Raw genomic sequence first — 27,107 nt, forward strand, 5'->3', positions numbered from 1 at the left:
AAACAGTCCTTTGACTAATAATCACTATTCTTCTATTTTCTTTTAAACTTAATATTCTGTAGCCTACTTCACAGGTGGATAAAATCATGGCTTTTCGAATTTGAATAAAAACACCCAAAGCAGACAGGACGACAGGAAGGATACCTACCTCGTCTTGTCCCCACGTGATTCTGATTTCTTCTGCTGCATCTCTATGTTTTGAAACCTTTTTGTTTTATGAAACTTGGAGAGTTTTAGAACTTGGTGTTGCAATATCTATTAAAAACATTGTTCAATATTTTATGGATCTATGTTACATCCAGTCTATGATTATGGTCTGGTTCCAGTAAAGTTTATAAATTGAGTTCTCCAGGATATTTTGAGGTCTGTATTTGTAGCATGGGGATTTGTTGGCTGTCAGTTGATAAAAGGTAGTGATTCTTCTGATATATGAGTTTGGCCGCTGAGTCATGTCTTCCTAGATATTTGGCAGGTACTACATTTTTGTAGCAAGCAAAGGCACGTTATACCTCAGCCTATATCACTTTTCATTTTTAACAATAATAATTCCATTTTTTTTTCATTTTTTCCATGGAGTTAGGGAGAAATTATCATGGGACAATGATAATAGCTAGCGCTTGTATGGTGCTTTATGGTTTGCAAAGCTCTTTCCAAGTATCCTTCTAGCAACCATGGGCAGTAAGGGCAGTTATTGTCCTCATTTTGAAGGAAAGGAAAATGAAACATGTTAAGTGAGTTGCCTAGGATCAGATTGGTAGTAATTGTCTAAGACTGGATTTGAACCCAGGCCTTCTCAACTCCAGGTCCGGCACCCTATCTATTGTACCGCCTATGTGCTCGTTATTCTCATATTATCCTCTGAATTTAATATTCTTTCGGCCAGGGGTAGGGAACCTGCAGCCTACATGTGGCCCCGCAGATCCTGCAGCTGCACTTGTGGCCACATGTGGCCTCAAGGCTGTGGGTTTCCCACCCCTGTTTCTGGGCTATTGAACAAGTAGGTAAAATAAGTACTTAATGTAACCAATGAAATCATTACAATATATGCTCAAAATCTAAAAAAGGAAAACTCTTAAACTCTTCCCTATTCATTGAAAGCTCCTTCATTCTCACTTCTAGTGCCTAATGCCCAGGCCATGCCAATTGCCTTAAAACTTGGATAAGCATCTGTGAGACATTTAGAAAGACTGAAAAGGGAGAAATAGTGCTGGCAAGCTTCGTCCTGCATTCCTGTCATCATGGCAAAAAGTTGCTGTCCTCCTTACACTCTTGGCAATAAGAAGCATGCATTTTGGCCCTAATTATAAGGCAAAGGGGGCTGGCGAACGAGATTTTCTTGGGGCTTCCTAGTAGCTTACCGAACATTACAACTTTCATTTGACTAAACCACAACTAAAGCCCGGGGGTGATTTTTCCCTTTTAGTAGGGCAGAGGCATTTATAGTCATCCGTCCAGTTGTCCATTTAGCTCAAACAATGTGGCTAATAACAGGAAACATGGCTAACTCTTCTATTGTGTATCAGACAACAGTGAAGTCTCTACGGGAAGCTTCACAGCTTTTTATTACTGTAGAGTGGTGACCCTGGAGTGTGTTATTAAAATGTTCATCTTGTTATTCCTGTTATTAAAGAACTACAGCGACAATAACAATACATTAATCAACAGATGTTATTAAGTTCCTATATAAGCAGAGTACTGTACTTGGTGGTTGGGGACATAAAACGTCTGGATATGATAGGATGTCTGCTGTTCCATTATTTACAGATTAGGAGGCCAATATGAACACAAATAATTATAATGCATAATATTATATGAGAATTTTATTAAAGACATGATGAACAAAATTCCCTGAAAGGAACAAGGAAAAAAGTTAGTTGATAGGGGGATCGTGGAAGGCTTCTTGGAAGAGGTGGCTTTTGTGTTGGGGTTTTAAGGATTATTGGGAATTCTAAAGACAATGGGGACTTTCCAGAGATAGGGAAGAGCATGAGAAGAGCCATGGAAGAAGGAAACATAATAACAATGATAATAATAATAATAATAATAATAATAGTGTAAAAGTATATAATGGTTTAAGTTTTGCAAAGTTCTTTATATATTATTTTATTTTATCCTTACAACCACTTTGGGAGAGAGGGATGATTATTATCCCGAATTTACATATGAGGAAACTGAGTCATACAGTGTTTAAGTGACCTGCCCAGGGTCACACGATTATTAAGCATTTCAGACTGCATTTGAGTTCAAGTTTTCGTGGCTCCAAGTCCAGCACTCTATACACCATGCCACTTAATCTGTACGGTCAGGGGTAAGGGTATCAGATACTCATTCCTTTTGTCTGAAGCATAGAATGCATGAAAGAGAATAATATCATATATGACTGGAAATGTGGGACTGAACTGAATTGTGAATGGCTTTGAATGCCAGGTAAATTAGTCTGAACTTGGTGAGAAAGACAGTAGGAAGTCATTGAAAATCTTTGAGCAAAGGAATAACATGACTAGATCTATGTATAAGAAGATTATTCTGGAAATAGTATGAAGGATGAATTAAAGGGTAAAGACACTGCAGTCAGGAAGATCAATTAGGAGCCTATTGCAATAGTTCAGATTAATGGTAATGGGCTTCTATACTGAGTTGGTGGCAAAAAAGGAAGAGGAGTGAAGCTCAGATAAGAGAGATATAATGGCTGAACAAAGGAAAAGATACAGAAAAAGAGAAGATAACTACCACATGAAAGAGTTAGCAAGAGGATGCAGTGCCAGAAAAGAAGATAGCAAAGGAGGGATTTGGAGATGTAGGAGCACGGGGAAATGTGGTATCTCTCAAGCCAAGGGAAAAGAGGATATCTAATAGGATGGAATGGTCAACTACGTCCAGAACTGCAGAGCAATCAGAAAGGATGATAAATAAGAAAAGATCATTTGATTTGATGAAGATGAAGTTATCAGGAGATTGAAGTCAACTTCCAAGCTAATAAAGATAGTCCTTGATGAAGAAGCAGAAATGTTAGACATAGATAAGTTTTCACTCAGTCTAGCAGTGAAGGAGAGATATGGGGAAGTGGCTGGAAAGGGAAGAAATTAGACAATAGAGTGACGATAAGAAAAAGGGTTTGCTTTATTTTGGTTGGGTTTTGTTTTTGTTCTTTTTAAATTGGATCTCCCTATCTTACCCAGGCTGGAAGTGAAGCAGCCACTCACAGGCCCAAACTCATTGCTAATTGATATGAAAATTTTGACTTGCTCCCTTTATGAAATGCGACAATTCACCCTTCCTCAGGTTCCTCGATCACCTCCCCCAACCCTCAGTCCTCAGGCTTTCAAGATATTGGGGGCTTGATCTGGTTTACCCATACCAAAGTTCAGAACTCCCAAGTTCAAGGGATCCATTGGCCTTAGCCTCCTTTGGCAGCAGGGATTAAAAACACCAGTCACTGTGCTTCGTAGTGGAGGGTTTAAGAGAAGGAAACTCGGATCATAAATATAAAGCTGAAAGGGATATTTGATTCCATCTAGGCCAAACTCATTATTTTATGGATAAGGCCGGAAGAGATGAAAGACTAAAATTAGTGACAGAGGCAAAATTTGAACTGGAGTCCTCTGATTTCTAAAAGATCACTAACCCTTTCTCCTGTACCATGCAGTTTGTTTTTGTTTGTTTGGGGTTGGAGATATTATTCAATAGTTGTAGTTTGTTCTAATATGCATCCTTTCCATAGAAAGAGGATACCATGCCTCTTTATGCATGAAACATAATGTTTTTAAATGTTTTTTTTTTATATTTTCGGTTTTTTACACCACTGTAGTAATCTCAAGTATCCTTCACATCCTGCTTCCTGAGAGCCATCCCACCATAACAAAGAGCACTCTTTTAGAGAGAAAGAAAATGAGCACAACTGATACATTTAAAGAACCTAAAATATGTACAGTGTGTAACACTATGGACCTCCCATCTCCACAAAGGGGTGGGTTGGGGATGTCTTCTCATACCTCTCCATTTGAGCCCTGCTGAATCTTGATAATTTTATTACATTTACTTCTGATGTTTTGGTGTGTTGTTAATTTTTCTATTTACGTTGTTGTGGTTACTGAGTATATTGTTTTCTTGGCTCTGCTTCCTTCACTCTGCATCAGTTCATAGAGAGCTTTTTTTATATTTCTCTGTGTTGATTATACATCATTTCTTTCTTTGTTTTTCTAAAAGTTTATTTATTTTTAGTTTTTTAACATTCAGTTCCACAAGCTTTTGAGTTTTAAATATTCTCTGCTTCCCTCCCCTCCCCAAGACGGCATGCAATCTGATATAGGCTTCACATATACATCCATATTAAACATATTTTCACATTAGTCATGTCATTACAACAATGTGTTCACCATTCCCCAATTAATTGGTGTCTACTTTGTTTCCAATTCTTAGCCATCACAAAAGGTACTGTTATAAATATTTTGGAGTGTATGGGAATTTTTTCATATCAATAGCTTCCTTGGGTATAAATCCAGTAATGGAGTCTCTGGTTCAAAGGGAATGAACATTTTACTCAATTTTTTTCATAATTCCAAATTACTTTCCAAAATGGTTGTACCATTTCATAGCTCCACCAGCAATGTATTAGTATGCCTATCTTTCCACAACCCCTCCCACATCAATTGTTGCCATTTTTGATCATTTTTACCAATTTGTAGGACGTGAAGTGAAACCTCAGTGTTGTTTTGATTTGTATTTCTTTTATTATTAGTGATTTGAAGCATTTTTCATGTGATTGTAAATGCTTTGCCATTCTTTTGAGAACTATTTCTTCATGTTCTTTGCCCATTTGTCTATTGGGGAATGGCTATTAGTTTTATATATGTGCATACATACATAAACATATATGTGGGTATATAGTTTATCTTTCTTGGATACCAAACTCTTAGAGAATTTTGATACAAATATTTTCCTCCATTTGACCACTTCCTTCTTTTTCTTAGCTGTATTAATGTTGTCTGCGCAGAAGCTTTTCAGTTTCACGTAGCAAGGTTATCTATTTCGTCTTTTGCAATTACCGCTATCTCTTGTTTGGTTAAAAATACATCTCTTACCTGTTGCTGTGAGAGGTATATGGACTGTTTCTCTTCTGTTTTTATAGTGTGATCTTTAATACTAAGGTCACATATCCATTTAGAATGCATTGTGAAGTGTTGTGTGAGACATTATATTGTCATGGAAAAAAAGCAATGAACTTAGGCCCTATGCTATGTCACTTACTATTAGTCTCAGTTTTTTCATCAGTGAAGTGGGGGAGAATCCTATCTGAACTAACTACCTCACAAAAGAGTTACGATGAACAAATAAGTGATTGTATAAAAAGTCCTTTTTATCACTAGCTATGTAAATACAAAATATTTTATTGTGTATTTTAGAAATATAATGGCAGTCAGGAGTAAAGAAATGCCAGAAATTATCTAGAATTCCCCTTAATTGCCCCCAGGTACCAGTGATTCTTGCCCCAATTTAATAGGAAGTTTAAGAGCAAGCACTGTGCTCCCTGGAGTTAGTCTCTCTGTCCAAATATTCCATCGACTTGGATGAGGAAAGGGACTTGCTGTAGAAAATCTTTCTCAGCTTGGGCTTAATTGGGTCTTAGGCCCCAGAGCCTCGCTGGACTATTGATATGTGGTTCAATGTGAGCTCAGCTGTACTTTTCTGTTTTAAGCCCTGAGCTAACTAGAAAGCACCAGTTACCAGGGGGTTTCTGCTCAGGGAAGCTCCTTTTAGGAAACCTCAAGAGAATGGACCGCCTGGCCTCCTGAGTGTTCACTGGCCCATGGGATGCATCATTTATTGCCAAAGTTCTGTCATGGAAGCTTGAACTAATTGACCATAAGTTAGCATTTTTAGATATAAGGAAAGCTTCATTCTTCTTACCCAAAGGGACTCTGTAAACTGAAAATTGTTGTTGTTTGTCCTTCTTTCTTGAAGAGGACCATGACATCAGGGAGGTGGTTCCATGACACACAAGGGAATTGCATTTAAGTGAGGGAGGGCTGTGCAAAGTCACCAGCCTCACTTTCTCCTCTGCAGCCATCTGGGTCCAATGGCAAGATTTGGATCAGGACAACTGGAGATGTCCCCCAAACTGAAAACTTGTGGAGATGGAAACAGTATCCTGTTACCAGTCTGTTACCAGTTTGTAACTGATAGCCAGTTACCAGTCTGTTAGAATGGCAAACATTAATAGGTCAATGACAGTAAGCATTAGTCCAATGAGCAGCATGGTTTTATTAAGGAAAGAAAACAGCCTTGGAGTTGGGAAGACTTCGTTTCAAGTCTTACCTCTAATACCTACTAGTGTTGTGGACACGGAGAAGCTACTTAAACTCTCAGTACTGTGGCTAATTCTCAAAGACTATCCTTTATAGATCAGTTGTCAGTGCATCAAAAGAGGATGTTTCCACTCAGGTAGTTCCACTTAGGTAGGTAGTACATCAATGGCAACAGAGATCCCCTTCTACCTCTTACAAAATGTACAAAAATACTTGCATGGATCCATGATCTCTTTCTCCTGGGGTAGATCTCACTTTTTCATGTTCTCTCATCCTGTGCCATTCTTACACATGTCTTTTTGTAAATCTCCACTGGTGAGCCAACCAATACACTTCTTCTAGCTCTATTAATATTTTGTGGACATTATTCTAGACACATGACTTACTTCTTTTTCTTGTCACAAATATCCTTGATGATATATTTTTACACTACTTTCATTTTTACTCACCACTGATTATGTACTTCAGTCTATTTATATCTGCCTTTCGGATCAACCTGCAAATGAGATTTTTCTTTAAATTGTGATGTCCCACAGACATGTAGCACACTTAGAGAATGACAATGCTTGTGGTCATTAAAACTCACTTTTATGTATTAATATGACCTTAAATATCATTTTCTTATAGCATGTTACCATCCTTCACCTACTTTCTGTTTCTATCTCTGTCTCCACATATCTTTGTCTCTCTTTTTTCATTCAGACTTTAGGTAATGAAAGTATAATTATCATTTTTAGTTTTTAGTTGTTTTAGTCAGATTCCTATTCTGAATCTCCTGACCATGACAAGAGCTTGGGAAACCCCTAGCATTGCTACTTGCTGACTTTTCCTGATGAGAGCACATCCCTGGAAACTGTTATAAGACCTGGCTTCACATCCCAGTTCTGCCACTAACTAGCACTGTGATCTTGGGCAAGTGATTTCACCTTCTCTTAGATTCGTTTTCTTTCAATGTAGATGATAATACCACTTCAAAGTATTAGTATGGTACTCAAATTTCTCTCTCTCTCTCTCTCTCTCTCTCTCTCTCTCTCTCTCTCTCTCTCTCTGTGTGTGTGTGTGTACTCTGTAAAAAACACTATAGGATAACTCCATATCATTATTAATATTAAGTCTTTCTTCAGGAAGCCACTTTCCTAATCATTCAGTTGTTAATTACTGGATCTGAAGAGCTCTGAAGAGTTCTAACATCTATTTCAATAGACAGATTATAAAAACTTCCCACACCCACCAAAGGCATTAATTCTCTTCATTTAGAGAATGGCATCGTTGTGTTCAGTTTTGTTTACCCTTACCCAGCTAAGACAGCTTTTGCCGCATCTTTTGCCACAACTGTTGAGCAAGGAGTGTTGTCTTGAGTGCCTTCATTTCACTAATATATTGTAGTATTTTCCATGAGATATAAATATTTAAATGCTTTATTTAGGTTGGGATTTCTTTGCTCTTGATAGACTCATCAGTGATAGCTAATACATTTCTGCTAATTCATTTACCTGATGGACTCTTTAAGGACTAGCCTAAATCTATATATATGAGACTTAGTAGGACATTGTTTTTGGTTCAAGGCCAGGCTTCATCATTGATCTTCATAACTCTTCTTTCCTAGTTAGTCTTATATTAGAAGAGTATCCAGTTTTAACAAAGCTTTTGTATGATTCTGGGCTTTTTCATCTTTTCTGCATTTTTGTGTAAATTTCATGCTCTAGACCAAAGATATAGGAGTGCATCTTTCCCTGGTGGTACTTTACTCCTAAGCTTCAGTCTCTTAACCTTTGGGACCCTCTTCTTGGAAAAGAGTTTTATCTCAGTGGATTAATAAAAACATAAGAAATGCCACACTCGATCAGGTCCATGATTCAGCCAGACCAGTATTCTTATTTCTGTTTCCATCCCCCTCTCTGCTGAGGTGAGTTGTGAGAGGGCATGATTGTCTTCTATGTCTTCCTTATTAAAAAGTTAGGAACAGTCCCTGAAAACCCTGTAAGTTCTTTTAAAAACCTATTAATGATCCACAAATTCATTTAACCCCTTTCTAAACCTGGTTATATTTTTAGCCTATAGAATTTCTTGGCATAAAGCAATGTTTCTAGGACTGTGTGGCAAGGAACATTGAAACACCCCCAAGGACTTTTTTTCTTAATGAACCTTATGTTGTTTGTTGATAGCTATTAAAAATGATAATTTTAGAGGATTATATTGTAATGGTTCTGTCAAAGTTTTGTTCAAACTGAAGGGTTCTCCCACCGTGGAAAAATTTTAGAACCCCTGGATAAAGGAATTCTCTACATTTACTCACTAAAATACTAAATTTGCTATCCTAGAACACAAGCAATGATCCTTTTCTTATATAGAGTACCTGGCAGCTTACAAAGTGGCTTCACATATATTATCTTATTTAGGCCTCTCAACAATCTTGAGAATGCTAGTCAATAAACATTTATAAAGTCTTCACTGGGAATATACGTATACATACAAAAAGAAAGTCAGTCCTTGACTCCAAGGAGCTTACATTCAAAGGGAAGTTTTTTTAGGGTAGGGTAAGGAGAGCAGGTTAAGGTACTAAAATGGAGGCATGAAGGAAAAATCCAGAAAGGCAGAAGTTGAACTGGGGTGGCAGGGAAAGACTTGAACATAGAGCTGGCCTGGGTACTTCCTCAAAAGAGAGGTTCTCAGATAAAGTCACCAATCAGAGATAGAGCTGTAGGAGAGATTCTTTCCAAGGAAAGAAGGTCAAACCGGTATTGTTGTCACCATTTAACAGGTGGAGGAATTGAGGTTCGCATCTGGCAAATGACTTCATTCATTCACTTTTTCAACACCAATTATGTTCAAAGCATTGTACTACAAATTTGTGGTGGGCTATATAGAATGCTTTACAATTCAGAGACTGACTCAAATTTAATCTCTTCGCTATTTTGTGGTGTTCTCCATACCATACAGTGATGCAAACACTACTTCTAGGCTAGTATATATCTATGTACTAGTATGCCTTTAGATAAGCATAAAGTTCATAACCTTTCCTTATTTAGTCCGTGTCCTTGGATTCCTGGCCTATGCACCAAGGAAGTGCCATGATAAACAGGAGCCCCAGCTCAAAATTTAGTGTATAAGTCAATAATAAAAGCTTCATTGACATTGCAAGCCGTGACATGGAGAGACTCCTATTGACTCAAAGAGAAAATCTCCATAAACCAAATGGGAATTCTATAAAGAAAATTTCAGCCAGTATATATAAGAAGATGAAAATGAATAAAATATAAAGAGCAGTTATTCTGGATTACAAATTATTCCCAAGTGCAAATTAACAAAGTTTCATACAAGGATAGATGACCAGAATACACAGTTCTGTCCTAGGTTTATAACTTACAACCTGATTTAATTTTCAGGTGGCCTAGTGAATAATTCTTCAAAATATATTGTCATAATGGTAACCTTTAGCCTTTTTAAGGTGCCTGGATTGAAAGGAAAATCCACTTTACACTGTGACCACAAGCATTTTTCCCTATTAGTAATTAATGAAATATGGCATTAAGCTGCCATTTTGTGATGATAAAAACATTAACTAATAAGACAAAAATTTCAAACACCATCTCACAATTATAATTTCCATTTGTTATAAACTTCACATTTTAATTTGTTATTAAAAATAAAAGCTCAAAGTGTAAGCACCATGTTCCAAGGATGCAACTATGAGAACTTTATCTGTCCCTTTTCTATCTAGGTAGAAGGCTTGTAAGCTCTGAGGAGCTTATAACATGGCCCTTACCACCTCCAAAAGCCCACAAGCCAAAGGCTCAAAATAGATGAAACCTTCCTGTAGAAACATGATGGCTTCTTCTGAAGTGGATACTGGTTAGCTCTTCTCTGTGCCCAGACTCAGCATTTTAGCCATCCAGACTTCCTTAGGCTTAGGGTTTGCATAAGAGAGAAAGGAGATGATTCAAGTCCAAGCCTATACTATGAACGCCTAAAGTATGATTTGTTGAACTTTTACAAGACATTTTTGGCCTCAGTTTCCTTATCTCTCAAATTTTGGGGAGGGGAAGGAGAAGACTCCAGATTTCTAAGATCCTTTCTGGTTCTAAATCAATGATCCTAGATAACTAGATGGCACTATAGATAGAGCTTCTAGAGTAGATAAGAGCTAAAGTCCAGCTTCACATACAGACTGTGTGACCCTGGACAAGTCACTTGACCTCTGGTTGCCTCAGTTTCCTCACCTATAAAATGGGGATAATAGTAGCACCTACCTCCCAGGGTGGGGAGCTAGGTGGCACAGTGGTGCCAAGCCTGGAATCAGGAAGACTCATTTTCCTGAGTTCAAAAGCAGCTTCAGACACACCAGCTATGTGACCCTGGGCAAATCACTTAATCTTGTTTGCCTCAATTTTGCCATCTGTAAAAATGAACTGGAGAAAGAAATGGCAAACCACTAGTGTTTTTCCCAAGAAAACCCCAAATGTGGTCATGAAGCACATGACCGAAACAAATGAACAACAACAACCTCCCAGTGTTGGTGTGAGGATTAAAGGAGATAATACTTGTAAATCTCTTTGCAAACCTTATAAGTGCTATATAAGGAAGAGCCAGCTATGTGATCCCATGACTACACGTTTCCTTAGGTCTCTTCCAACTCTAAACATTGTATTTTGCTGATATTCTGTATCAGAAGGCTTATCATCCTTGCAATCACAATGGGTAAAATCATAATAAAATAGCTCACATTTTATAATGTATAAAACTTTTTAAAAATCAGTTTCCTCATGGTAACACAGTGAAATAGATATTCTAATTATTACTTGAATACGTCAAGGTTCTGTGATTGTGTCAAAAGCAGATCTCAAACCTTCCGTGCTTTAATTGAAAGTATTCATAAGTTGGTGTGAGTGAAAATATTAATTACCTGGTGGCCAACTGTTTGGTGCTAAGATCTTTCATACTGAGGAGTTATTCTTGGGCAACACAGTTTACCATTGTGTCTATACTAAATGTTTTTCCAGCTTACTAGGATTTGCTGGAATCTGAGCTCTTCAAAAATAACTTTCAAAAATGCAGGATCCCTTTTATGCCACAATGAAGCATTGGAGAAGAGCACTGGGGAAGTAGAAGGTTTCATTATTCTTTTTAAGAAATAAGGAAGCTGAGACTCCAAAAAACATTTTAAATGACTTGAAGGCAATGTGGTGCAGTGGAAAGAACATTAGATTTCAAGTCAAAAGACCTGGATTGAAATCCTGGGTTTTTTTCCACTTAGTACTCATAAAACCTTATGCAAATTGTTTCTTTTTCTCTGTAGCAAGGGTTTTAGACTACATATCTTTTTATATCCCCTCAAATTCTAAATCTCTGATCTTATCACTTCCCCAAATTTACATAGCAAGTAAGCATTGGAACTGAGTCAGATCTCCTGACTCCAAGATCAATCAATGTTCATTCTACTACAACATGCATTTTCTCTCTCTCTGTCTCTGTCTTTCTGTCTGTCTGTCTCTTCTCTCTCTGGCTCTGGCTCTGTCTTTTCTCTCTCTCTCTCTCTCTCTCTCTCTCTCTCTCTCTATCTCTCTCTCTCTCTCTCTCTCTCTCTCTCTCTCTCTCTCTCTTTCTGTGTGTGTCTCTCTCCTCTCTCTGTCTCTGTCTTCTCTCTGTCTGTCTGTCTCTGTCGCTGTCTCTCTGTGTCTCTCTCTCTCTCTTGCACACACATACATACACACACATACACACACACACACACACACACACACACACATGGAATTATTAAAAGAATCAGATTCTTTTTTATCCTTGTAAGCAAATCAGTAAACTTTCCCCCAATCATTGATATAGACCAGAGGTATCCAACATGCAACCCATAGGCCTCATGTGGCTCATAGTACTCCTGAGTGGGGCCCAAACCATTTTAAAATGTAGTTCTATATGATTTTAATGCATTGATATATTCCTTTAAAAAAGAAATTCATAAACATATGGTTTTCCATGTCAATATGATGTCTGCAGGGATCCTTACATATGCTTTATTGGTCCTCATTTCTATTTGAATTTGACACCACTGGTACAGACAATAAACTTCCTTCACAATTTTAAAAGACACTTCTAGTTTTTCAAAGTTCTTTCCCATGAGAGCACTTCGCATAGAAAGTCCAATTTCATTACCTTCACTTTACATGGGATGAAACAGAAGTAAAGAGAATTAAGTTAGTTACCTATAATACATATATATATGTATATATATATATATATAATATATATAGCTAGTAGATATCAGCACCAAGACTTGAACTCAAGTCTCCTGACTCATTCCACAAACCACAACAGAGTGAGCAAAACATTGCAGATGACATAATTAAGAAATACAACCAAATTAAATATTTCAATTAGACCTACTAAACTTGATGAATGGTGAGAAAAAGGTTCACCACTAAATCAGCAATGGGTAAGTCAAAAAAAGGGAATTACAGACATTTAAAAAACGAATATTGAAACAAAATTTTAAAGAACATCTTTCACAGAAGTTAGAGCTACATATTAAAAATGATTAATTATAATCAAATTACACTTATACCAGGAATGCAACAGTGTTTCTCTACTAAGAAATAAATAGCATAATTTAAGATATTATTAACAAGATAATAAAAATTTTATCATTTTATCGGCATATGCAAAAAAGGTCTTTGACATTCATTTCTATTAAAACCTATTTTAACAAAGCATAGGCTTTTCTTAAACATTATCAAAATAATTTATCTAAAATAAAATACTAACATTATTTTTAAAACTGGAAGCATTTCCAATAAGTTTAGGAGTAAAAGAAGCATATCTTCTTTCTTATCTAATTTAAAACAGGACTATATCTTGTTGCTATAATAAGACAATAAAAAGTGACCATGAGAATAAAAATAATCAAAGAGGAGACAAAAGTGTTAATATTGGCATATGGTAATATAGTTTACTTAGAAAACTCCAAAGAATCAACAAAGAAATTAATCAAGTCAATAGCTTCAGCTAAGTAGGAGAATAAAAAAATTACTCCCTTCAGCCTTTCTATGTAATACTAAGAAAAAAGGGAAAGTTTTTAAAGAAAAGTACACTTAAAATAACTACAAAATTAATAAAATATCTTAGCCTAGACTAAAACCTATTTTAAATAAAGGAAGAACTCATTTAAATAGAGATATATCAATGTGACTGAGAAATATCAATATAATAAACATTAGCTAAATTAGTAAACAGATTCAGTCCTATAAAATGAAATACTAAGTGTACAGTTTTATAGTTCTAGTAAACAAAATCAAAATTCATTTAAGAAAAGACAAATGGTCAAGAATTTTAATGAAAAAATATTTTAAAGGAGGAATCAAGTTGGCATAGTGTTACCCTACCTCTAATTATACTATTGGCTAGGTGGTACAGTGGATAAAGCAACAGGCTTGAGGAAGAAAGACTTATCTTCCTGAGTTCAAATCCAGCCTCAGACACTCACTAGCTATGTAACCCTGGGCAAGTCATTTAAGCCTCTTTGCCTCAGTTTCTTCATCTGTAAAATGAGCTGGAGAAGGAAATGAAAAACCACTCCAGTATCTTTGCCAAGAAAACTCTAAATTGGGTCATAAAGAGTCAGATATGACTGAACAACAACACTCATATTATAAAACAATAATCACCAAAACTATTTGGTGCAATTTTTTAAAGAACAGAAAATCAGGACAGTCTAGTAGAAAAGAAAAAAAGAGACTTTATGAAAATGACATATTGACCACTAATATTCAGTAAATCTAAAGGCACAAAATATTGGGGAGCAGACTCCTGATCCAACAAAAATTATTGGGAAAATTGAAAACAAGTTGGGGGTGGGGGGCTTTTAGGTCCCAAAAAGATAGAGGACTAGATAGTTTCTCTGATATTTATTACCTTTCAGACTTCTATAAAACAGGAATTATTCATGATATGAGGCAATTTCATTTGTCTCTATAGTCTAAGATGCCAAGAATGAAAGAAACATGTGAGGAACTAGGAGCAGACAAAGCTAATACCTAACCCCTAACAAGTTCACTCAGCACCCGCTACACCACAAGCCACTCTGCTCTGGTGGGGATTCTCAAACTAATCCCTAATTCTGCCCTCCCCACCCCCATCAGAGAAAATCAAAAGGCAGAGGCCAGCTCTGGCTGGGATAGCATTCTGTACACAGAAAAAAAGAGTACTCAGCCAGAGAACTTTAGGAACAAAGAGAACTGAGACAGTGGCCAACACGAGTGGCACTACACTAGGCTTGAAGGAAAGGGGACTGGCATTCACTTAAGGCTAGTTCTGTTGCTTCATATGTTACTTGTGGCAGAGACACTGACTGGTGAAACATGAATTTTCCAGCATGAGAGGAAGCTAAAATAGCTTTGAGATCCAATTCCTAGGATGACCTCCATCAAAAGGGGAGGAGTCAGAAAGTAAGTGATATGGAAACAAAAGAGAGGAAAAAACCCACCAAATTACCAAGGATCATAGGAGAAAGGAAGCTCAGTTAAAGTCCTTTCACATAAATAGATACATAGAAGGGAATATTGCCTCCAGATTAGCCAAAAGTGTCTAGCCGTCTATGAATATTGCAAGAAAAAGGAAAACAAATCAACACCCTAGAAGGCAGAGGACCCTGAGGATTTCCATAAGAGCATGAAACCACAGCAGAATTTTCCTGTAAAGTTTAAAAGAGGAATAAGGACCATGAAAGCAGAACTTATGGTACAAATAGGAGAAATAAGAATAGAAACAAAAACAAATCCATAGTGTCAAACATCACCAAAGAGACAAAAGAGAGAACAAATGATTGAGAATTCAAATATACAAAAGTGAAGGGCAAATGAAAGAGAAGTAATGAAAAAAAAACATGGTAGAGAAAAAAATTTAGAGATGGGGTTCTTGATTTTTGTACGTGTCATGAACCCCTGGATAATCTGGTGAAGCTTATGTAACCCTTCTCAGAAAATGGTTTTTGAAAATTGAAGGAAATGCTAAATTACCATTAAAATTAATGAAAATAAAAAAAATTCATCTAAGTTCATGAACCCCATGGTTCAGAGAAACATTGTATGCTATATACAACAATCAATTCCAAATAAATGAATAATATTATGATAATATAAAACATCACAAAGATAAAGGGAAGATATTTTTTTCCAGAATGATGGTTTAGAAAAACAATTTAATACCTGAGAAAGAATAGAAGATTTTTAATAGATAATTTGTATGCAAATTTCTTAATGATTCTGTAAAATTGGAATTAATAGAATTAGAAGATTAGTTACCTATTAAAACATTGTGGAGAATTAGAAGTTTATGTCATATGTTTTGAACTGCCAAATGTAAAATTTTTTAATGGTCAACTGACAGGTTTGGGGAAGATAGACACAAAAATAAGCTGTTGGTTGGGCTGTGAATTAATACAACAATTCTAGGGGGAAATTGTATTTAGCTGAAAAAAGTTATTAAATAGTTCGTATAATTTGATCTACCAATTCTACATCTGGAATTATACAAAAGAAGATCAATGAAATGAAGAAAGGCCAAATACTACTACCACCACCATCACTACTACTACTACTGTGGCTGCTGCCTCTGCTGCTACTCCTACCTAACAGTTATATTATGGTTACTATGTGCCAGGCACTGTGTTAAATATTTTGCAATTATCTCACAACACTCAGAGGTGGGTGCTATTATTATCTCTATTTTACAGGAGAAGAAACTGAGGCAAACATGTTAAGTGACTTATCCAGGGTCACACAGCTAGTAAGTGTCTGAGTTCAGATTTGAACTCAGGTCTTCCTATATCCACTGCACCACCTAGCTACCTCAATACCAAATACAAAAAAGTTATGTTGCAAAACCTTTTGCATTAATGTAAATTAATGAATGAGTATAAATGACAAAAAGAATTGCAAACATAGAATGTGCCCATTGATTGCAGAATGTTTGAAAAAATTATGGCACATGAATTTAAAGTGATATTACTTAACATTAAGCAATTGTACACATGAAGAATTTGGAGAAATATAGGGCAAAAAATGCATTCTCACAATGCAAAGAAAGCAGAGGCAAAAGAAAAATATTCATGGTGACTACAATAACGGAAATGAAAATAACACTAACAAACAACATAAATTTGGTCAAATACACAGAGGTTCCTTATTTTCCATTAGAAACAATAAACTACAAGAGCATAAAGTTTCATGTCCTGTCAGTTGCAATTGTTATATTAGCTTCTTTTGTTTCACTTTTTTTTGAAGGATGATGATCCTATGTGGGCCATTGAATGTTAAGAAGTAGTATTGTGTCAATACCAAGTGAGTCAATAAATACAAATTTTAAATGATATAAAAATGAATTATTTTCCTATTGTGCTAAGAATGAACCTCAGAGACCATCTAGCACAATCTTCATCCCTTCGAAGAATTTAAAATGAATATATGGGAGAGCTGTAATAAGCTCTATATGTCACAAACCCCCTTCACCCTCTCTCTAGTCAGTCAATCAATAAACATTAATTAGGCACATACTATACGCCAGGTACTGTGCTAAATACACAGATACAATGAAAGGCAAATTAGCTTTCAATTAATTAATAATCTGGGGAAGAAACAATGTGAAAAGAGTTATATACAGACAGGCTATGTACAGGATAGATTGGAAATAATAGAGGGAAAGGACTAAAATAAAGTGGGATTAAGAAGATCTTGTTATAGATGGTGGAATTTTAGCTGGTAATTAAGGGAAGCCAGGAAAGCCAGAAGATAGAGATGAGGAAGGAGAGAATTCCAGTTATGGGGGCAGCCAGTGAAAAATGTCAGCACATGAAGTGTCTTGTTCAAGGAACATCAAGGAAACAACTGTCATTGGATCAAAGTGCATGGAGTTTGGAGGAAGGAGTAAGAAAATTGGAAAGGGGTGTGTGTGTGTGTGTGTGTGTGTGTGTGTATGGGGGGCAGGTTATATTCTCTCTTAAAATTCATGTCAAAAACAGTAATATCTGACTAGGGTGTTTGGAATATTTTATACAACTTTTTTTTAATTTATTTATTTAATAGATTTAGTTTTCAGCATTGATTTTCACAAGAGTTTGAATTACAAATTTTCTCCCCATTTCTACCCTCCCCCCACTCCAAGATGGCACATATTTTGGTTGCCCTGTTCCCCATTCAGCCCTCCCTTCTGTCACCCCACTCCCCTCCCATCCCCTTTTCCCTTCCTTTCTTGTAGGGCAAGATAAATTTCTACGCTCCATTGTCTGTGTATCTTATTTTCTAGTTGCATGTAAAAACTTTTTTTGGTTTTTGAACATCTGTTTTTAAAACTTTGAGTTCCAAATTCTCTCCCCTCTTCCCTTCCCACCCACCCTCCCTAAGAAGTCAAGCACTTCAACATAGGCCACATGTGTATCATTATGTATAACCCTTCCACAATACTCATGTTGTGAAAGACTAACTATATTTTGCTCCTTCCCAACCCATCCCCCTTTATTGAATTTTCTCCCTTGACCCTGTCCCCTTTCCAAAGTGTTTGTTTTTGATTACCTCCATCCCCATCTGCCCTCCCCTCCATCATCCCCTCCTTTTTTATCTTCTTCCCTCTTCTTTCCTGTGGGGTAAGATACCCAATTGAGTATGTATGGTATTCCCTCCTCAGGCCAAATCTGATGAGAGCAAGATTCACTCATTCCCGCCTCACCTGCCCTCTCCCCTCCTCCCACAGAACTGCTTCCTCTTGCCACCTTTACGCAAGATAATCCACCCCATTCTATCTCTCCCTATCTCCCTCTCTCAATATATTCCTCTCTTATCCCTTAATTTGATTTTATTTCTTTTAGATATCTTCCCTTCATCTTCAACTCACCCTGTGTCTGCTCTGTCTGTCTGTCTCTCTCTCTCTCTACATATGCGTGTGTGTGTGTATATATATACATATATATACACACACATACATATATACATACATGCACATTCACTTATATATATACATAAACATATATATGCATATTCCTTTCAGCTACTATGATATTGAGGTCTCATGAATCATACACATCATCTTTCTATGTAGGAATGTAAACAAAACAGTTCAACTTTAGTACAACTTTTAAGAAGCTCAAAGGCAATAATGCTATACACAGGAAGAAATTTGAACATTACCAGAAATTGAGGACGACAATGGCTATCATGATTTTATTGTCACATTATTTCTTATTTGGAAATAACAGGTTAATAGACCCATTTTATAGATATGAAAATAAAGGCCAAGTAGATTAAAACTCAGAATCAACTAAAACTGGAGGGGACAGATAAAGACAACAAAGAGTGTTTGTTTTTGCTTTTATTTTAAATGAGCTGTTAGGGAAAAGAGGAGGACCAGAAAACGTATGGGACCACAACTTGTATAGTTGGAATGACATTAACAATAAAAATGTCAAGCTTCCTGATGTCTATTTTGTTTCAGTCTTCTTGGCCAAGGAGACTGATCTTTGAACAGGAAAGGACAGAACCAAAATGACTATTAGGGAGCTGATACCCAAAATAAATAAGAACATAATAAGAGAGCACTTGGCTGTCCTTGACAAATTTAAGTCACTAGGTCCAGGTAAATTGCATTCTCAGGGAATGAAATAAATTACTGAGCCATTGTCAGTGATCCTTGAAAGTTTATGGAGAATGGGGATAATAGTGAAAGTATCACTGCTAAAAATACTTGAGAAAACCAACAAATTAACCTTGCCCTAATAAATTCAAAAATAGAAATTCTGCAAATCAAAGAAGAGATCAACAGAACTGAAAAAAAAGAATAAAACGGGTACTGCAGATTTAGAAAAGGGCAAATATATATATACATATATACACACACACACACACATATATGTATATATGTATATGTGCATATATATAATATATATATTTAAAAAGCTAGCTATTATGGGGCACTGAGGTTTACTTTGATTCCTAGTGATTTTTTTAAAAAAAATATAGCATTTTGAAATTTACAGAAATGTTTTATTTTAGGTCATCTTTTTAATACATCCCTCTGATCTCCTCTACTCAGTGCACTATCCCTTATAATAAAAATGAACCTCCCTGCCCCAAACAAAATGATATATCAACCAAGTCTAATCATATGTGTAATGTAGTACCATTTTCAAAGAGATCGTTAAGAGTATACAAGAAAAGGATAGCCACCTGAAGAAGAGGTCATCCCAAACTAACCTCATTTCCTTTTTTTGACAGGATCACTATTCTTGTAGGTAAAAGTAAGGTTTTACCAAGATTTCAGCAAAACATTTAACAATGATTCTCATTCTCTTCTTGTGGGGAAGAAATGGAGAGACATGAGAGATAATAATTCCATGTGGTTGATTAAGAATAGGTTGCATGACCAGGTCATTTATGGTTTGCTGTCAGGTTGGAAAAGAATTTTCACAGGTATATATTTGTGCTCAACTCTATGCTATTTACCATTTTTATCAAGGACTTGGGTAAAGCATCAATTGCATGCTATAGTTTCAGATGGAGCATAGCTATCACAATGATAGGGAGCATGGAATAACAGAAAGAGCACCCAGTTTAGAAGCAAAAGACCTAGGTTCAAATTTTTGGCCTTCTACTTTATATATGTGGCCTCAAGGGCATTTCTTCCTCTCACTGGGTCTCTTTTGTAAAATTCATTCTTTAAAACATTATAACAGAAATAGCCTTTTCAACAGACTTTTAATCATAAATATCAGGTGACACATAAGACAGGGAGATTTATATTCACCAAGGTATTTACCACTGGGATGGAGGAGATCGAGTTCAGTGTTCAAGGTGAAAAAGGATTCCTTGTGGATAGTGGGGTCCTCCAACTGCTCCTAGTTTCAGAGGACCTTGTGCTGATTGTATCAAGTCTCAGAATATGACAGACTATCCTGGACGAGAATTCTGATCACTCAAAGAATTTTACTTGATTACATAGGAAAGACCAACTGGATGGAGTGTGCATATTGCCCAGAATACGATATGTTCATTTTGGGATGGAAAACTTAAAGAGCTTGTCTACCTGTATTTATCTCTGAGAAAAACAGTATAGACAGACTAAAAGTGGGAGCCAAGAAGTGAGCAAAAGAAAGGCAGGCCTGGATTGCTTTTAAGAAATTATAAACCTTCATGGTAAGGCACCTCACCGCTTACCCCTGACTCCTAGGATTGCTTTCCTTCCATTGTGGGTCACTACAGGCGAGCATTGTGCAGCATCCATACGGTCACTGGGGTGGAGTGGAGCTCTGACCACCTCTCCGGGTGCTTTCCACTCCACCAGGCTGTAATGTTGCAGCCACTGAGTGTCTGTTTGTAGAGCCAGTTATAGGTCATGGGGACACCCATCTCAACAACCTTCTACTGCTTCCCAACCAAGCCTTTTGACCTGTCAGTGGCCTACCTGCACTTCAATGACCTCCACCATGGCAGACTCCAGCCCTGGACCCACCAGCACCTATGTCTTCTGCAGCCCACATTGAGCACTGACTTGACAGTGTTGCCACTACCAGGACTACTTTAGGTCATCAGCTGAAGAACCTATTTGCTATGGAAACATTATGTATGACAGAAGGATTGTAAGAGGCAACACTTATGCTCTACATTGATATTCACCATGTCATAGAGATTCAAGTGCCAAACTGCAGAAACTTCCTGAAACCCCAGCAGCTAACACCCTGGTAGCACTCTGTACTGAAAAAGATCCATACAGGAGAGCAAGAAGGACAGACGAATGAGACAATATACATCTATGCTTGAGCTAGAACTCAACCCCACACCTGAACCTCTCTTTTGCTTCTCACAGAACCTCAGAGATCCAAACTACAAAGGACAGAAATTAATCCCACGGCATAGTGCTACTTTTAAATGCTTGGGCAGATAACTGAGGAACAACAGGAACAGGGGACTGGATTGGCCTGGGTGGCACTCCTCTAAACCTAAGGAAAAAAGCCAATTCTGTCCTCCTAAAAATAACTTGGGGCAGAGACCTAGGCTAATGAATTTTGAACTGCCCAATATGGGAGGAGACTGAGACACTTTAAGATCCAGCACCCAGGGAAACCATCATCAGAGGGAAGGAAGGGAGTCAGAAAATGAAGAATAGGGGAAGCTAAGGGAGGGGAAACACTGAAATTACCAAGAATCTAAGGAGGATGAAAATTCAAAAGACCTAGAGCATAAACAGATAAATCAGCAAAGACATTATTAACACAAAAGGAAATATGAACTCCAGATTTCATAAATGAGTTCAGGCCTCTATGAATAACTACAGCAAAACAAAGAAAAAAATCACTCAACACTTGAAAACACAAAAGATCCTGTAGAATTTGAGAGCATGGAATGACAACACACTGTTCGTACATAGTTTAAAAAGAGAAATGAGAATGAGAGTAGGATTTATGGCTTGCAGAACAAAAATAATGGGAAAAATAGAAAAACTGGAATCTGATGGCAAATCTTATTGAAGAAACACAAGAGAGGGTGGCTGATGGTAACAAAAACACACAGAAGTGAAGGAAAATCTAGAAGAAGAAAAACAAAACTAATAACATTAAAGAAAACACATTCTTTATTCAAGCAAAGATATTGATCTGGAAGACAAGATGGGAAGAAAAGAAACTAAGGAGTATATGTCTCCTAGCACAGTAAGACAAGTCAAAAAACTCAAACACCATAATGCAAGAAAACTCCCCAGAACTTCTGAACATAGAAAAAGCAGTACCATTTGAAAGAATGAATAAATCACCTCTAGAAAAGAACCCAAGGCTCTAAACTCAATGACACATGTGCTTAAATTTAATAATTCAATTTAGAAACAACAAATTATTCAAATAACCAGAAGAAAGATCTTCATATACAGAGGAAAGGAAATTAAAATAATACAAGAATGTTCTTCATCCACCAGAAAACTCAAGAATAGAATAATGTGTTCTAAAGAGTGATGGATGCTGCTCAGAGTGAATTGCCCTGCAAATCTGAGCTTAAATGAAAAAAGATAGGCATTCAGTAATAAAGAGGCATTTGAATTTTTTTTTAAAAAAAGAAAACCAGACCTGAAGAGATTATTTGCTTCTTGAGCACCACAGCTAACCAAAGTGTGGGAGGGATGAACGAATACAGTAGCCAGTGACAAACAGCAACAGAACAACTGCAGAGATATCATTAAGACAATTCTTTCTAAATGTACACAAGGAGAAGAGGTGAAAGCAGAAGTCAGGTGGAGATAATGGTGAAGAGTGAGACTGAGGCATTATGGACGGAACACTGAGATACCCTGCCTACAGACTTCTCAACCTGATCCCATTGACTCCAAAGACAGCATGGGGCCAAGAGGAAAGCTTTTGCCAGAAAGCAAGCCAGAGAACATCTTCAACTAAGAAGTCCTGAATGTGTAGGAGGTAGAAAGCATGTTGGTGTACAGACAGGGTGATGTCAAAGAACACCAGTTGCTGCCACAATGTGATAGTGAATGTGGGATTTGCCACCTGACTGAAAATAAGAAGAGAAAGGTTACCCTGGTCTTTCACCCATGAGGAGGATGACCTCTTCATGAGATTCTTCCAGACTTTTGGCACCAGAATAAAAACTTCCCCTGTATGACCAGCCCTTGTTAATAATCTGTGGTGGTGATGACAGCCTTCCCCAACCCCGTCAGGAAGTATTTAATACACTTTGAAGGAAATGAATATTCATAAAGGCTGCCAATGAAAAGGCCTGGGAAGAGCTTAAGGAAGACCTCAACTCTGGGGCAATACACACCAGAACTATGTACATATTGGATGCAGTTTTTAAGGATTTCCACAGGAGTATCCCACTCAAGCTACTTTCATCAGATCTATCTGAAGAATGGATGGCAGCTCTAGAGAAACCAAATGAGGAGGACAAAATTGAAAGCCTGAAGCAGGTCACAAAGACACTACCATGGGCAGATCTACTGCTCAAGCATTTGGTTTGCATGCTTTATGACATCAGCAAGATGGGCTCATCAATCTTGCCATTTGTATTGGACCCAACATACTGACCCTCAATACTGACCAAAGCCTGTCTTTGAATGCCCAGATGAAGATGAACAACAAGATTAAGACATTGATGGAATTCCTCATTGATAACTGCTTTGAAATATTTGGAGAGGGCATTCTGAGGCACTCCCCCAGCATCGCTTCTGGTGACTCATTGGAGCACACTTACTGTTCAGATATATCAGTTCTGCAAAAGGACTCAGCCTATGAGAGTACAGATACTAATGCAGAAGGCAGCAGCAGCACTGGCTTTCAAAACAAGCAGCCCCCAAACACTGAAGTCTGGTTAGTGACTTGGACAACAGAAATCATCAATAGATGAGACCAGGGTCTATTGTCTTTTATGCCATATTACTAAAAACTCATTCAGCATTCAAGAAAGGAGGTACTCAGAACCCAGCACACCATCCTTGAAGGATTTTCCCAGAGACCAGGAGAAGAAGGACCTCAAAAGAAGGCCTAATTTGCTAGAATTGTCCAGGAAAGCTGTGCCAAAGCTATTAGTGACTAAAAGCCAGCTCCAGAATGTGGGGGTTCAAAGTCACATCTCCTCTCAGCTGAAAAGGTATTCCAACTTGAAGATCAGAAAATCCCTGGAAGCCCACCATGCTATGAGGAGGCAGTCCAATATTGTTGCATTTCCAAAATTCTTCCCTATGGGAGTGGGACAGTCCAAAGTATAAAAAACAGTATACTAAAGCCAGGACTCTAGACAGCCATCTCTTTTACTTTTGAACTATGGTGGGCACACCAAGATTATACACAGCAGAGAAATACTCAACAGAGACAGTGTATCACCTGTTTGTGAAATGTGGGCCCAGACTGGGGATTCCAGCGTATACGTGGAAAGGAAAGGACAAATGCCAAGGTCTGAATTTTATCAGTTAAGAATCTTGTCTAAATCTTTGATAAAGAACAAACAGGACTATCTCACTGGAAGGTGTAATCAGCAAATCTTTGATGTTGACCAGGTCCAACATGCCAAGGAATTCTATGTTTAGTGAACCAGACTATACACCACAAAAAGCCCTCAGTGACTTCTGTAAATATATGGGTTCCCTCAAAAGAACTGCTTCCAAAAACCTTCTTTCATGAAGATAAAGAATAAGCTCCTTCTGAAAGCCCACATATGGTCTTCCTCAAAGAGAATGTTTACCCCCCAAAATTGTCATTTGTGTCTGTATGAACCTGAGCATGTGCAATATGTAATAAATGTATAAACAAACTGTCCATAAAGTAATACACAAAAAACAAATTATAAACCTTTTTTAATGACCCCAAGATTCCTATGAAAGCAAAGGCCCCTGTCTTTAATACATAGCATTTTGCTATGTGACAGCAAAGCATGGAATACATCATCTCCAAAAATAAAGAATGAAAACCACAAATGTGGCAATGAAGAAACATATGATAGGTATAAACTGGCTGCAAAATGTAATCAATGAAGAATGCCAATGAAGAACAGGAATAAATGATGTCATCAAAGAATTGTATAATAGGAGGATAAGATAGGCTCATAACTTGGTGAAGGCAGGGCATGATAAGTGGATAGCCAAAGTGTTCCACTAATACCTACGTAATGCTAAGAGAAAACAAAGAATATTAACTAGTGGGGGAATATGCATGAGAATCATACCAGATGGGTAAAGATGAATGAGTTGTTATTTATATGTTGGAGGAAACTTCTGAATCAATAAGATCACAGATTCATTAGGGTATATGAATAAATTTGAAATATTTTATTTGGGTTAAAAAAACCAACTTCACCGGAACACAATGAGAAAAGAATGGTTAGGTAGCAGTATATCTAGAAAGGACTGAGAGATTTGTGAATTGCAAGCTCAACATGAAGAATAAGTTTAAAATTATTCATTAAGAACCTCCTATGGGGGTGGTGGAGCCAAGATGGTAGCTGGAAAGCAGGGACTTGTACGAGCTCCCTGCCAGGTCCCTCCAAACACCTATAAAAATGACTGAACAAATTCTAGAACTGGAGAACCCACAAAATAGCAGAGGGAAGCAGAGCTCCAACCCAGGACAGCCTGGATGGTCATGCATGGAGCAGAGCCCAGCCTGGGTGGTGGCAGGACCAACCAGACTGGCACCTGGGTGGAACTACCAGATGTCTCAACCCACAAACACCAAAGACGACAGAGAAGGTTAGTGGGAAAAGCTGAGGGGGAGAGAGTGAAAGGAGTTTGTGGTTAGGCCACTGCCCCAGGAGCAGCAGGGGTGGTGCAGGTACAGAAATGCAGCTGCAGTTGCTTCCCACCCCAGGCCCACCTGGTGGGAGGAATTAAGTGGTGGATCAGAGCAGGAGTGCAGAGCCTGCTGAAGATCTGAGTTGTAGTCCAGGTTGGCAGTTCTTGGGGGAGGAGGATCCCTGGTGTGACAGAGCTGGCTGTATAGAAATAGCTCTGAAAAACAACAATGCATTCCCTCAACCTTGGAACAAAGTACTTTCTACTCTACAAGCAGTCATACCCCAATGAAAAACTCAAGGGTCAAGCAGTTGGCTGGGAACATGGCCAGGTAGTGGAAACACACCCAGATTCAGTCTCAGACTTTGGAATCTTTCTTTGGTGACAAAGAATACCAAGACATACAGCCAGAAGAAGTCAGCAAAGTCAAAGAGCCTACATCAAAAATGTCCAAGAAAAACATGAACTGGTCTCAGGCCAGAGAAGAGCTCAAAAAGGATTGGGAAAATCAAGTTAGAGAAGTAGAGGAAAAATTGGGAAGAGAAACAAGAGTAATGCAAGAAAACCATGAAAAGCAAGTCAATGACTTGCTAAAGGAGACCCCCCAAAATACTGAACAAAACAACACCTTAAAAATAGACTAACTCAAATGGCAAAAGAGCTCCAAAAAGCCAATGAGGAGGAGAACACCTTGAAAGGCAGAATAAGCCAAATGGAAAAGGAGGTCCAAAAGACCACTGAAGAAAATACTACCTTAAAAATTAGACTGCAGCAAGTGGAAGCTAGTGACTTTATGAGAAATCAAGGTATTATAAAACAGAACCAAAAGAATGAAAAAGTGGAAGAAAATGTCAAATATTTCATTGAAAAATCACTGACGTGGAAAATAGATGCAGGAGAGATAATTTAAAAATTATTGGACTACCTGAAAGCCATGGTCAAAAAAAGAGCCTAGATATCATCTTTCAAGAAATTATCAAGGAGAACTGCCCTGATATTCTAGAGCCAGAGGGTAAAATAGAAATTGAAAGAATCCACCAATTGTCTCCTGAAAAAGATCCCAAAAAGAAAACTCCTAGGAATATTGTCACCAAATTCCAGAGCTCCCAGATCAAGGAGAAAATATTGCAAGCATCCAGAAAGAAACAAGTTGAGTATTGTGGAAACACAATCAGAATAATACAACATCTAGCAGCTTCTACATTAAGGAATTGAAGGGCTTGGAATATGACATTCTGGAGGTCAATGGAGCTAGGATAAAAACAAAGAATCACCTACCCAGCAAAACTGAGTATCATGCTCCAAGGCAAAATATGGATTTTCAATAAAATAGAGGACTTTCAAGCTTTCTCAGTGAAAAGACCAGAGCTGAATAGAAAATTTGACTTTCAAACATAGGAATCAAGAGAAGCATGAACAGGTAAATAAGAAAGAGAAATCACAAACTGCTTTGTTTACATTTCTACATGGAAAGACGGAAAGATGATGTGTATGATTCATGAGACCTCAGTATTAGGGTATTAGGGTAGCTGAAGTGAATATATA

The 27,107-nt window shown here is 37.4% G+C and overlaps 1 pseudogene; it reads left to right on the top strand.

Moving 5' to 3' along the window:
* LOC118832191 overlaps positions 1-24,362 on the top strand; it is a 36,637-nt pseudogene extending 12,275 nt beyond the window's left edge.
* The last annotated feature ends 2,745 nt before the right edge of the window (positions 24,363-27,107 follow it).

This window comes from Trichosurus vulpecula, chromosome 9 (assembly GCF_011100635.1).
Source record: "Trichosurus vulpecula isolate mTriVul1 chromosome 9, mTriVul1.pri, whole genome shotgun sequence".
In the NCBI taxonomy this organism is placed as follows: Eukaryota; Metazoa; Chordata; class Mammalia; order Diprotodontia; family Phalangeridae; genus Trichosurus; species Trichosurus vulpecula.